Source organism: Betta splendens, chromosome 6 (genome assembly GCF_900634795.4).
Source record: "Betta splendens chromosome 6, fBetSpl5.4, whole genome shotgun sequence".
Taxonomy (NCBI): Eukaryota; Metazoa; Chordata; class Actinopteri; order Anabantiformes; family Osphronemidae; genus Betta; species Betta splendens.
The window spans coordinates 7,071,795-7,085,040 of record NC_040886.2 but is presented as its reverse complement, the minus strand read 5'-3'; the positions used below and the strand labels follow the sequence as shown (position 1 = coordinate 7,085,040).

Sequence of the window (13,246 nt, the reverse complement as noted above, 5' to 3'; positions counted from 1 at the left end):
AATCTATTTATATTTGATTTGTAATTGATTGATCCTGCTATGTAGTATGTTTGGTCTAAACATTGATGATCAATGACAATTATGGACAATACAGTATGTAGATAAACCAACTATTTCAGGAAGATAAAGACTTTGCATATGGTTTATTTATATTTCCTATCACTGATAAAAGACATTCAGGGTAAAATGTTTTATAAGGTGACAGAGACAAAAAGCAAAAATATTACCTAAGTTTCGAAGACTTTGCACTACTTTGGTTTTAATTAAGTTTCGATTTTAGTTAAAGGATAATGAAAACAATCTACAAAATCAAAGGCAAACAGAGAAGAAGAAAAATTACAATAAAATTAGAATTACACTGTTAATCATCCACTTGTGTGACCGTAATGACCAAACGGCACCAAAGGCAGAGGTGTGAAGAGCTTGTACTAATATTGTTCTGATCAATAAAGTTAATTATCGTGAAACTTCAATGCTGCTTTGCATTTGTACTCTGAATAATCTGAAGAACAATGTGCTGGTATCTGGCCTTACACGCTGATTTAAAGGCCAATTTACAGTATGAGAGTTTCAAATAAAGAAGAGGTCACTGGAGTAATTACACAGCAATAGTTTAGTGAATGAATGAAGAAAGAAGTGGATTTGGGAACAGAAAGGCAAGCAGTGGACATATGCTGGAGACGCAGCTTGTGCTGCACCGGTGCCACTGGGCCCCTGCAGGGGATTTAGATTTGCCAGAGAATTATTATTTGCCAATAACTGGCAAGTCATTCACATGCTCCCTGAGGGGATGTTGTTGGTGATCCAGGTATTTACTCTGGGTAGAAACAAAGGAATTCAATGATAAAGTCACTGCAGTGCTCTTAGACTGAGGAGATGAAGGAATTTGCTGCTTTGGGTTCGCCGCTGAAGCCGGATTCAGCTTCTCATCAGACATGGCAACCTCCTGAATGACAGGCAGTGTGACAGGCATCACAAGTTACCTTCGCCGCACAAAGCTCCACGAGAAGATTTGTGTGTGAGGGAAGGTGTGTGAGCGCGACAAAAAAGTTTGTTCTCCTTCAGCCTTGGTGAAACTACAGTTGTTAATAATTCATTGTAGTTGACTGAAAACAAACCTGTGGGTTTAAGGGACATTAAAGGACCCAGTGCTAATAAATACTGTATTGAGCTACAGGTTGTACCCAGTATAAAGGGGTACACTGACATCAGGTTATGTGTGGTATCGGTGTGAGAGTGGGTTTTCTTTCTCTATGCAGGTAGAATGGAAACGGAAACCCTGAGTTTGCCGTTGTTCATTCTGCGAGCGTCCTCCACCCAAAGCCTTATCATTCACTGTGCAGCAGCAGCAGCAGCAGCAGCAGCTCGGTGCTGTGTAATTATGGATCAAGTATTGTGTGGATGGCTTGAGCTGGGTCAAAGATTGAGCTAGAGATAAATGCAGGTAACACACTGGTTCGTGAGGAGTTTTGCCGGGCTCACGTGGAGACAGGTTCACAAGTCGGACCTGTGTAGGATTCTCCTCTGCTCTCGTTTGTCTTGAGGACAAAGTGCAAAAAGCTTTAACTTTTTTTTATTATTAACCTTTTGACTTTTTAATATGATATTAAAATACCTGAAATGCTTTTAAAGGCCTGATGGGGCGCAAGATTTGTTATGAGGACCAGCAATTAACCACGTCCCAATCCTGTCTGTGTCCAGAGGTGCCGTAAATAATGAATGAAGTCCCGGCGCTGGCAGCAGAAGAAACACACCGCGTTTCTGCAGCTGTGAGACGAATACAAATGTTCAATCAACCGACAACAAAGATCCAACATCCTGCAGGTCTGTATTGAAAGGCTGCAGAAGCCCTGGTCTTAGGATTACAATCATTAGGATGTAATTACTGTAAAATATCTGAAAAACGTATGAATTTTGGAGCGGTCAGTATGTTGCCGTTGTTCATTCTGCAAGTATGTTATGTGCATGAGACTGTTTGCCAGCAGATCGTTTGCTAATTGAAATTTTTTTTGCTTTTATAAAACAGCATTAGTGTCCATTACCTTTTCTAATCCAGGAGAAGTCTTCACTTGTGACCAAAGCAGTTTTTTTCTATTTACTTTTAACGTAAATTAAGAAAGTGCTTTTATTTTGAAATTTAATAATGTCTTCCAACATGTCAAGCTGTATTAAACAAATTATGTACAGTAACTGATTTAAAGATCCAGTCAGACCACGGTTTGTCTACATAGACTTTTCCCTTCTCTGATTTGATTGGTATCTATTTTTATTATGCTGCATTTGGTGACTGGGAGAAGCTACGGAGCTAAACAGCAGAGGCCGGTGCCTGTGCCTGTTTCATTCGTTCTGTGGCTGCAGTAGAGGCTGTAACATTTGAACATTTTTTTTATTTCTCTTGACTCCATCTGGACATTTCCACATATTTACCTTCTGGAGAGGCAAGAAAGTCCAGGATTCAAACGCAGACGTACTGTACACTGTGAAACAAAGACAGTCGCGAATAATGAAGTGTGTGGAGAGAAAGAGCGAGAGGAAGTGAAAAAAGGGGAAAATCAATAAGAACAGGAAGCCGGTGACAGACAGTCAACAAACCTGAGCTGATTGGGAGCCGACACGGTCTGTAACCAACAGTCGCCGTGTCATCCACTGTTACAGAGACACAACCTGACAAGACCCGGCTATCAATCAGCTGCTTTCTCTCGCGGTGACCTTTTGTTGAGCGCACAAGAGACAAAAACACCGGCGTGAAGGTTGGAGCGCCGTCGCCGATGCACTTTTGGTGGAGAGCGTGATCGCGTGTCCGCCTCGGGGCCGCGCGGCCGGGACAGAACCGCCCGCAGGAGCGCGCGAAACACAATCGCCCCCGTCAGCTCCGGGTCAGCAGCTTTTCCAGCCCCAAAATAGGCCTCCGCTGTCGACCCTTGTAATCAGTGTTTAACGGCGCCACCGTTCCCGCTCACGGCGCTTTCGTTCCCCGCTCAGGTCCTCGTATGTTTGGACACGCACCCAAACGGGGACGGGCGGAACAAAGGGAGCCTTGAGAAACCCTCCGACTCGCTGTTGTCCTACAGAAACAAACAGCCGCGCACGCACCCTGAGGGTGTTGATACCAGAGAAGCCACGATGACATCATCAGCTGGAGGCAGTCGCAGCCACTGGCCCGCGTCCATCCAGCTGAGGGCTCCCAGATGAAGATCTCCACCCACGTTGGAGATGCCTGGGGAAAGTGAAAGGCCGCAACCAGTGGGCTGACAGACCGCTGGCTCACCCGCCCCGGACGCCGCACTGATTGACCAGGAACGTCCACAGACATAACAGTCGTACGTGAATCTGACAGGGGAGAGGGAGCGAGGGCCGCCGAGTAAATTGTTGGATTGACTTAACACAAGTGGGAAGCAATAAAGTCCTCCACCACACTGACTAATGACTACCGCATGCGGACTGCAGGGCGCTGCGCTGCACCTCCCTCTCCATCTCCTTCTCCTGCTTTTTTAGTTTCTGCAAAGACCGTGGGGGAAAAAAAACCCTCTCTGTCTCACATCTCTCATCCAAAACGTAAAGCCAAACTGTGCTTTGGTAAAAGTAACAGGACACACATTCTGCCAACGTAATGTTAACGTCGCTGTTATGCTGAAGACAACAGAATTATGCCAATGCAGCTACTGTGGATAACGTCCAGTCTCTAATATTAATTAAGCTGTTTGTCCAAACAGGAAGAATGATACCGGCCGAGACAAAAGGCATCGACGCACCCATTCACTTTGTAGGCGTGTACGGTTTCTGAACCGCAGGTTTCCAGGTGTCCATAAAAAGCAGCCCTTGCCCTCAGTCAGACATAAAAGCGAACATGTCCACCGTCCGTGGACGAGGCCGGGATGTCACGACGGGTGGGAGACAGGTGGAAAGTTTCACCTCCGCTGCTGAATATTACATTGCACCCCAGTGGAATAATAATAAAGTGGAAGAAGTGCTTCTTTTGACTCCTTTTGCATCATGGGGCAGGTTTAAGAATATGATCAATAATATAGCGACCATATTTTTTGGATGAGATGTAGAATTTTACACATCGTCTCCGTCTTTTCTTCTCTAAATAGAAGCCTGTGTTGTTGTAGTGCCTGTCATTTCTCATACTGAAAACCCGACACACCGAGATAATGTTTGTGTTTTTCGTGGCGTGCTATAAATGCATCTCCTCTTCCTTCCTTGTTTTATATCTCTAATGACACTCGCTACAGGTAAACAGGCGGAAGCGGCTGCGCAATAAAAGGGGGAAACAACCAACCCGCCCGCTCGTGAGCACGTTTGTGGGGACTGATGGCGTCAGAGAGGCCTTTCAGTCCATCGCGTTGTTGCACTGGCTTGTGTTCCATTGTGCGAGGCCGGCGTTGTTGTGTCACCGCGCGCCGCGTTTGCGTCGTTCCAGCTCTGAGTCAGTTCTGGAGGCACATGGCGTGCATGCTGTCATCACAGTGCAGACCCCCCACAGCTGAACAGTCACAGGATGATCCCTCCCTGATCTGACACGCACAGATCAAACGCCTCCGTGCAGCCACTTGTGCAGTTTGACTTTGTTAGCCGCTGATTGATTCCTCCTCTTTTTAAGTATTCAGAAGTGCTCGGGCCGGCCGCCAGCTGCGCCGGGGATGACAGTTCACAATTGCAGCCGAGATACGGAAAGCCATTAGCCATCTGGATGGCGTTCGGCGGCCGCACCGCGCATAGATCTTCCTGCGCCGTAGAGGCATGTGTCTCCCATGAGCCCAGAGTTTCTCTCCCTTCTACAACCAAGCGGGTGCCTGAGCTCACAAACTGTAGACTCCCATTGATCGTTCTATCCCAAACGGCCGAACTACAGACGCTCCTCACTGTCTCTGTCTGTGAATGACAGAACTTGTGAATCAGGCCCATGCGGTATTTTCCGTTTGCGCGCTGGAAGGGCGATGCACTGCGCGCTATTGTTCAGTGGCGTTTGGAGATAACGGAGCTCGGAGAAAGGCCGGATCAGACGGAGGCCGGAGGAGACTGTAATGAGGGCGCGTGGGTCGAGGGATCAGAGGCACAGTGTGACATATTAATCTTCTTCTCCCTCGGGAACCTGGCGACGACCAAGGTACGAATAGGAATTCGGTTTGCAGGCGGCAGCACAGATTTTGGAGTGAACCGTTCTATTACAACGCATAGTAAAGCCATTCATATGGTCGTCTTAAACACAGCGACAGGTACAAACAGGACAAAAAGACAAGGTTACATCTCATGTGATTGTCAAAGGTGTTTTCAAAAAACTCTTAATATAAAGAGTGATCATATTTTAACTCACATGTATAAAATGCTTTATAGTATTTCTTAGGGTTCACTCAGTTTTGTAGTGTGTTGACGTTTATACTTTGCTCTGATTCTCTTGTAATTAGGTTTAATTACTTTGTCATGTTTTTAAATACACGTCCATCATCATCTTACTTCCCTTCCTTGTCTAGAATTCAGTGGGACATTTCCGATTAGTCTTAAACCTGCTTGTTGACGCCCCCACCAAGCAATTAGCAAGTCTTGATATAACATCAGCACAGGGAAAGCGGGCGCTGGCCCTGTGCATTGCTCGCATATGTAATCCATCTCCTTTCTCTCCTCGTTATTGAGTTATGCAAATCATCATTGCAAAAGCACTAAACACAGTATAGTACAGTATATACACATATCCCAAAATGTCAAACTTCTCTTCAAAGGTCGGACATTGGATGGATGTGGTCACGTTCTACCCTCCCTCTAGGACAAACAGCACGTTTCCTACAATCTGTCCCACCAGTCATTTACTGCAGTGTGTAATTATTTACACATTTCAATAACTCAATGACGAATAACAAATGACGGCAGAGTGTTGTCATTTTAAGGTGCCCGGGGGCCTGCTGCTCGTTCAGTAGACCGGGGGAACGCTCATCTGGCTCCCTGCCGTCTTTCCTTCATTACACTATGAGCCTAAAACCCCCCAAACCGACGTTACCACAGCCCGGCCGCGTGGATCCCCCTGTGCTCAGCGCCGCTCATCCAAGCAGGTCCGCTGAAGATCTGCAGGGTGTGATGTCATGGGGCAATTTTCATGACTAAAGCTTCCTGTGAACACGCTAAATCCACCCAAGTCAAAGCACTGATGAGCTGATTACTGATTATCAACCAACGCTGTGGCCTGCAGCCTTTTCTGATAGAAGCACAGGAGCAACTGAATGGAAACACCGATCAGATCCTCTGCTTTGACACACTTGTGTGAAAAGGATGGTGCTCTTAAACTCCTCGAGCTGCGTGCGCGGTGACATCACTGTAGTGGTCTGGGTCCCCAGAGATGAGCCGCTACATGCTGCTAAAAACCCATCATTATGGGCTGCATCCACTACAAAATCCAGAACACATTCAATGAGTTTGCAAATCCACACAAGGCTCGGTTAACATTTCCTGTGAATGCGAAGCGGCGCTGGAGAGCTCAGGCTGTGTATAAAGGTGGCCTTGTGCCTGTGTTCAGGTCCACGGAGGCCTCATGCAGGTGCTACCCGTTGACTGGAGATGAAACCCAGCTGGCTGCATATACAGAGTACAGTGTTAGACCCTACTGGAAGGAGGACACGCGAGAACAAAGAACAAACAAAGCCCAGCGCGAGATCAGGCCACATTATTTAATTTCCATGTGCAGAGAAACACGTGGCGTGACGAAGGAAAGCGCATCCTAACGATTCCTTAATGACGCTTAAGCTCCGCCGAAGCTCTGCAAGTCGTGGAAAGAAAAAAGAGCTGCATAGATCTAATAAATGTCTTCAGTCACTTTGGCATCGGATGAGATTTGTGTTTAGGATTTATGATACTGCAACTGATGCAAGACCTGGGAGAAATAGTGCAACCTTTAAAAAGACTCCTCACTTTATTCTTAGTAAAGAGCGTGCATGTGATCTAATGCACAGAGTCTACGGCAGAATGACATCACCTACAGAGGAAGCAGTGGAGCCTGATGAACATCTGTAACTTGTTTGCTCGTTAGAACTATGAGCTGCGCGACAGGCGACTAAACACAGAACAGGTGAAAGGAGTCGTGTTATTCTCACAATGTTGAGGTTTATACTTCGTCGCAGTTTGACTTAAGGACACTGCAGATCGGAAGCTTCTCGCCGCTACTTCAGCTGCTTTCATAATGTCAACATTTCTCGTCTACTGGAGGTAAGTAAATGATTTATCTGACCCAGGATCCCAGCGCAGATCTGAATCATCCTTGCTACATTACCTCCTCGTTTCTCTCCCGCTGACAATCAGGCGTTGAGAGAAAAGCTCTCAGCGATCTATCACACACACTCCACCCGTTTGTGTTTCCATCACAAAGAGCCGCCGGTTTCAAATCTTCGGTTATTTGCAAAATGACCCGCGTTTGTTCAACGCCCGACCTCACCCTCCGCCCATTCACTCTTCACCTTCACAATGTCTGCTCTAAATAAGACTCTGGGTGCAATCAATTCTGTTATCCCTCAAATCAGCAATCCAATATGGCTTTTGATGGAAATAGATTGGCTGGAGCGGGTCAGCTCTCGTGCTGCCAGGATGAACATGCAAATGACTCCAATCTGTTTTGAATCTCAAGTAGTCGCCCTCGTCGATGAAGGAATCTAATCAGGCGGCGCCTCCTACACCTCATCACCTCGGCTTATCACAGACTACAGTACCGCTGGCTTGCGCGCTGTAGCACATATCGGTTAACGTGGCGCAGGGATTAGCCGGTCCGCCTGCAGCAAACAGCACGACAGCCGGGGGGACTCTTCACCTCGTGATCACGGATGCATGATGTGGATTTCAACAGCTAATCCATGCACGAGTAAATACACTGCACCGCGCTCCGCTTTTCAAAGATTTTCCAGAGGTGACCGATATCACGATCTGACCTCATCATTTCATCCATTAAACCTGAAATCGGTCTGAAAATCAATGCTAGCTTTATATTGTGTGCGCCGCAGAACGGAGGAAGAGCAGCGATGCTCCGGGCAAAACCTGGAGTCTTTGTCATTTGCTGAAGCTACAGCAGCTCCGACGTCTTCGTGATAATCTCTTGCCCCCACTGGGGGCAACACTTAGATCAACATAACTCCTCCGTCCCCAGGCGAGCTCCCCTTGTCTCTTCAGTTGTTATCAAGCAGCCAGAGGTGGTGGGAGAGGGCAAAGGGCAAGATCTCTATCTTCATGCCCCACAACCCACTTCTGCAGAGGAATCTGCCTCCAAGCGGCGTTCAGCAGTCGGGGCGTCGGAACGCATCGCGCGTTCGGGTGAAGGAAAGAGCGCAGCAGCACGGAAGCTCAAGGAAAAACAGGAGAGGTTCCCAGACGACAGTTAAGTAGACGATGAACCGGGGCCTGCAAGACATCAGGAGCACCATCACAGCTCAGCTACAGGTAACGGGCCTCGTTCACACACCTGGGAGCCACAGCTGTTGCTGGATGCGCTTAGTTGCAAGCAGCTGTCTCAGGTGCTGGACCGCAGCATCACCATCGGTTGGAGTCGCCGACGTGCAGCGAGCAGCATCTTTGGCTGACGGAGGAGTCGACCCTCATAGTTCGCCTCAGATCGCAGCTCAGGCCACTCTCTGTCTCACGCACGAACAGAAAGAGGCTCTCGTCTTGTTTTTCTCATTTCCTGCTTCTCTCTTTTCCCTCTCTCACTCATAGAGAGGGAGGGAGAATAAAGGGGGGGGGGCGCAGTTTAAATATCATTTCCTTCACAAGGTTCTGCAGGTGTGCAAAAGGTTACAATAGCACAATCCGGTTTCGCAATCAGTCATCATTGCCAGGACGCCATCAATAATTTATACGCTGGATGAAGAATAAGCCCGGGTTTGACATTTTCAGAGACAGAACATCGTGAGTCACAGGCTTTTTCGCCGCTCTCTCGTGTCCTGCACCTCCTTTTAGAAATAACCTGTAATGAAGGTTAATGGTTGTGGGGGAACGCAGAGAGTCAGGACTGAACCAGTGGCGCACCCAGTCGGATGAGTGTCTCGCTCCCCGGGAGATAAAGTTGTAAATGTTAATCAGACTCACCAACAACATCTGGTTTGAGAAATCAGCTCAGAGGATACATGATAAACAGCCTATCGTATTTTGTGTTTATTTTGAAAGGGTGTATGGCAGTGAATACGCTTGTTTGCATAAATATAAAGAAAGAGTTTGCAGCAATTGTTTGGTTTATTCACGTTTGGATTTGGGGCTTGTCTGGCGGCCGATGCAGCTCCTGATCAGGTACGACAAGTGTGTCACCCTCATCTCAGCTGCCCTCATCCTCTGAGTCAGAGACCCCCCCCCATGTCTGTTCAAAGAGAGACTGATGTAAAACAATGGCTGTTTATTGGCAGGGCTGACTCATTTATTCGCCTTTTCATCACTGTTGCATCGTGGTGTAGGTGTTTCCTAGAAATTAAAGCTGGATATTCCACACAGCAACGATAAAAAAACGCCGTTGTTTACCTTTTGTCCGTGTTGCTAATTAAAATCGCTCGCACAAAAGCATCTACATTAGCAGACAACCAGTGGCATCCTCTAAATCCACCACCAACACAGCAAACGAGCCGACGCCAAGCAGCACAATGGAAACGGGCCCCGTCTTCGACACTCGCCCGACGTTTGCAGACGTGTCACGGACCAACAAACAAACTGAATGTTCGAAATGCCGCGAGTGACCTCCGATCACAGCGGCAAATATATCGCGCTCCAGTAAGAAATTCTTTATGATCACTGCCTGAGACCGACTGCACCATGAATCAGTCCACTGCTGTGGTTGTGGACTTCTGTGTACGTGCTCATAAATCTCATACAAACCTCACACTCAGTCTCCAAAAAGCTACTTAACCTTTAGCCGAGCCCTTTTTATTCAGCCTTTTCCAAAGTCAAGAATATTTTGGAAAGCTGTACCTCATCTGTAATCACAATATAAGTTTGGGATTATTTGCTTAAGAACTAAATTAATTGAATAAAATTGGGTTTAGCAGACCATAATGTGCCAATAAACAATACATATAATTTCAAGTCCTTTGATTGTGATACATTTCTCCAAGGTAATGTTTATTTTATGGCTTTCAAATACTGCACGCTGCTTATGTCCATCATCACAAAACCTATAGTGATGTTTTTGAAAGGCATGAGCTGCTGTCGCTCCAAAGCGTCCGTCTCCTCACACACTGGCTGTTACGCTGCCAGAATTTGAGAGTGTAATAGAAGCAAGGCAGGAACCAGCATATGTTAGTAATAAAGCATGTCATGAGGTAAAGAGACATATACCTTCTCCTGTGCTAATCTCTGCCATATGCTGCTAGTTCGGGGGGGGGGGGCAAACGCCTTCAGCCAGCGTCGAGTAAAAGAAGACGTCCAGGAAAGAGCCGGTCGGTACTGGACGTGTGGGCCTGATGTTAAAAAAAAAAAGGTATCACTCACACGTGTCCACTCCACTGGGCAGACTGCAGATACAGTCTGTGGTTCAGTGGGAACGAGATCAGTCATGGTTCAGACACGTGCAGAGGCTCCCCAGTGGGGCCCTCTGAGTCTGATTTGACAGAACTATTAGAACCCGGCCAGACACGTCCGAGGGAACAATGGGGATCGCTCCATCAGGGCACAGGCAGAGTGTGGGCCCATTATTTCTGCACTGGATCTGAAAGCAGGACTGAAACAAAGAGCGAAGGAAGGATTAAGGCAGAACAGGAGAGTGGAGGGACGAGACCGAGGCCAAGCGCAGAGGGACCAGTGGAGGTGTCCGGCTCAACCTCGTGGGTGGTGAGTAAACAGGAGGAGAACCTGTGCGTCCACGTCACTTAAACAGAACAGTCTGCGCCAGAAACCCACCCAGTCTGAGCGCCGGCGCTGTGGCACGAGAGGTAATGGGACCCTGAATCAGCAAATCAACCAGCCCCTTGAGTGCTGCTAAGTCCCAGCATGTGCCTTTATTTACGTCGCTTTATAATGCCAAGCAAAGTAATCAAAGCATAATTGGGTCCAAAGCTCAACAATTGCTGGAAATGTTTTAACATCAAACAAGGGGCGATCCGTGAGGTCACCCGTTTTTCCATCCATTTGAAGCTGTACGTTTTAAAGTGTACTTGCATTTAACTGCCTGGTTCCAGGAAGTGTAGGCCAATACAGTGAAGCTGAGCTGACTTCAGGTCAGTAAAAGCACCTTGCAGCTGTTAACAACTTACATAAAGCTGCAGGTTAAGGCTGTAATAACACACCAGGGAGATTTGGATGCTTCATTTTTATTTATATATCTATCTAATATTGTAACTTGCCACAGAGCAGTAGAACAGTATATATAGTAGGCCATGGTTACTGTACTGCATATCCTCCACCTAAAGTATTTGCAGAGTGTGTTTATTTCTGCCACATAACTTGCTGTTTACTCAGCTGATGGCTGTGGATTCGTCATGTGCACACTCACGGCGGTTCACAGCAGTTCCCCAGGCTCCTCGTACTATAGCCACGGCATAAAGCTGCTGTAGACGCTGACATTTGCTGCTCTCGGTGAATGCGCCGGCATCTTTTTCACCTTGACTATTCCCCCCGTCAATATCCAGGACGGCCAAGGATGAAAAGAGGACAGAATATGAATGAATGGTCTTTAAAGGAACAGGGCGACGTTCTCGTTCTGCCTGTTTTCTCTCTATTTGAGGAGTAAGATATAGTCAGTTCAGTCGGAGGTTTTAGTTTGTTTTTTGGCCAATCGGACAGAGATAGATCATTATTTATAGAATATTAAAGACAGATTTGTCCACTATTGTAAAACTAAGCTAACTGACTTTTATTTAATGTGCTGTCTTCTGTAACGTTTCAGTCCAGATGGCACAAACCCCGTAAGAGTGTGGAACTATTCCTTTAATTCAATCAGGTCCTGCATTATGCTAAAGGTGAAGGCTTCATGCTAGAGGCTCAAATAATTTGGAGCGCTTCAGTCCATAAGAAACTGAATCGCTGCAGATACTGTCCCGCTGCTGGCTTTTTGAGGAACCGTGTCCTGATATGACGACGTTATCAGCTGGGCATTATCACACACACGCCCAGAGGAGGCGAAGTGTCGCGGCCGATGATTGCCTCACAAGTAATGAACTTATTAGCGCCGCTGCTGCCGGCAGCTCCTTTGACTCTCACTCCTGCGTTCCTGTTACACTACAGGTGAGACTGTGGCCACATAACTGGATCGGTGTAACGCTCCTTATTACTGGCGCTAACCACAATCACAAAACCCTTCGATGGGTCATTTGCAAACTTTCCCTATATAAAATAGTCAGGAATTCCTTCCACAGTTCACCAGCCGTGACTGGGTGAATATCCAGACGTGCTCTAACCTGCAGCTTACTCTATCAAACACTTCCCACTTCTTGCTTTCTTTGAAATTAGCCCGGCACTCCGCTCACTTCAAAGTGGGGAGACAAGTCAAAAGCTTGTTTACCAGTATATTCTCCATAATTTCCAGCCAGACTGCCTGTTACTTAAGCAGGATGATTCCCCACTAAACAACAACAGGGCTTCAAGAGCTGCACACAAAAAAAAAAAACCCAACGCAGAGCAGTAGATACTGATGCTTCACCTTGCTAATCCACTTGCTGGTACTTGTTTGCTCAGACTCTTCCTCCTGCTATAATAAGAAGAAGCCATTGCTTGTCTGGGTCTCATCTGTCACCCGCAGCTTCTCTTATGGATTTTCCTGTTTTGATCCTTGCCATCTGTGCCTCCTTCTCTGCCTCTGCCTTCCTTCCCAAGTCGGCGCGATGAACAATTCGTTCGTGGCCACGGCTTCAGTGGATTTGGCACCATGGTGCGCATTAGTTGTTCAACGTTATTTCGGTCCCCCTTTGGTATATTATTGTCTTAAATCGAACCCAGAGCTTTTCCAGGAGTCTGATAAAGGTAAAAGTGAACTGTCTTTGTCTGTGCTGCAAAGCATCTTAAAACGCAACTTTCCAAATTTCCTCCGCTTAACATTCATGGAATAAAGAAAGCAAAACACGTTATTCTAAGTGATTTTGAAGCAATAAGTGCAGTCTCTGGGCTGAAACTGTCGGAGCTATAACGGAGTAAATCTCATTTTGGCGTAAAAAGGTCAAGCATGGAAATGAGGAAAACCTACCAAATTAGTTCAAGCTGTAGCTCCGTCAGTGCTTCCTCAGATGACATCGCAGAACTGCTGTTCTATCTTGACAACATCGTTCATAAATATCGACTAAACTGGCCCAGATTGTAATAT

General features: G+C 46.8%; 1 protein-coding gene across 1 annotated transcript in view; it reads right to left on the bottom strand.

Annotated features, from left to right (window-relative positions):
- The window catches only part of btbd11b (BTB (POZ) domain containing 11b), a 47,679-nt gene that overhangs the window by 29,279 nt on the left and 5,154 nt on the right, over nt 1-13,246 (bottom strand). The window lies entirely within an intron of this gene.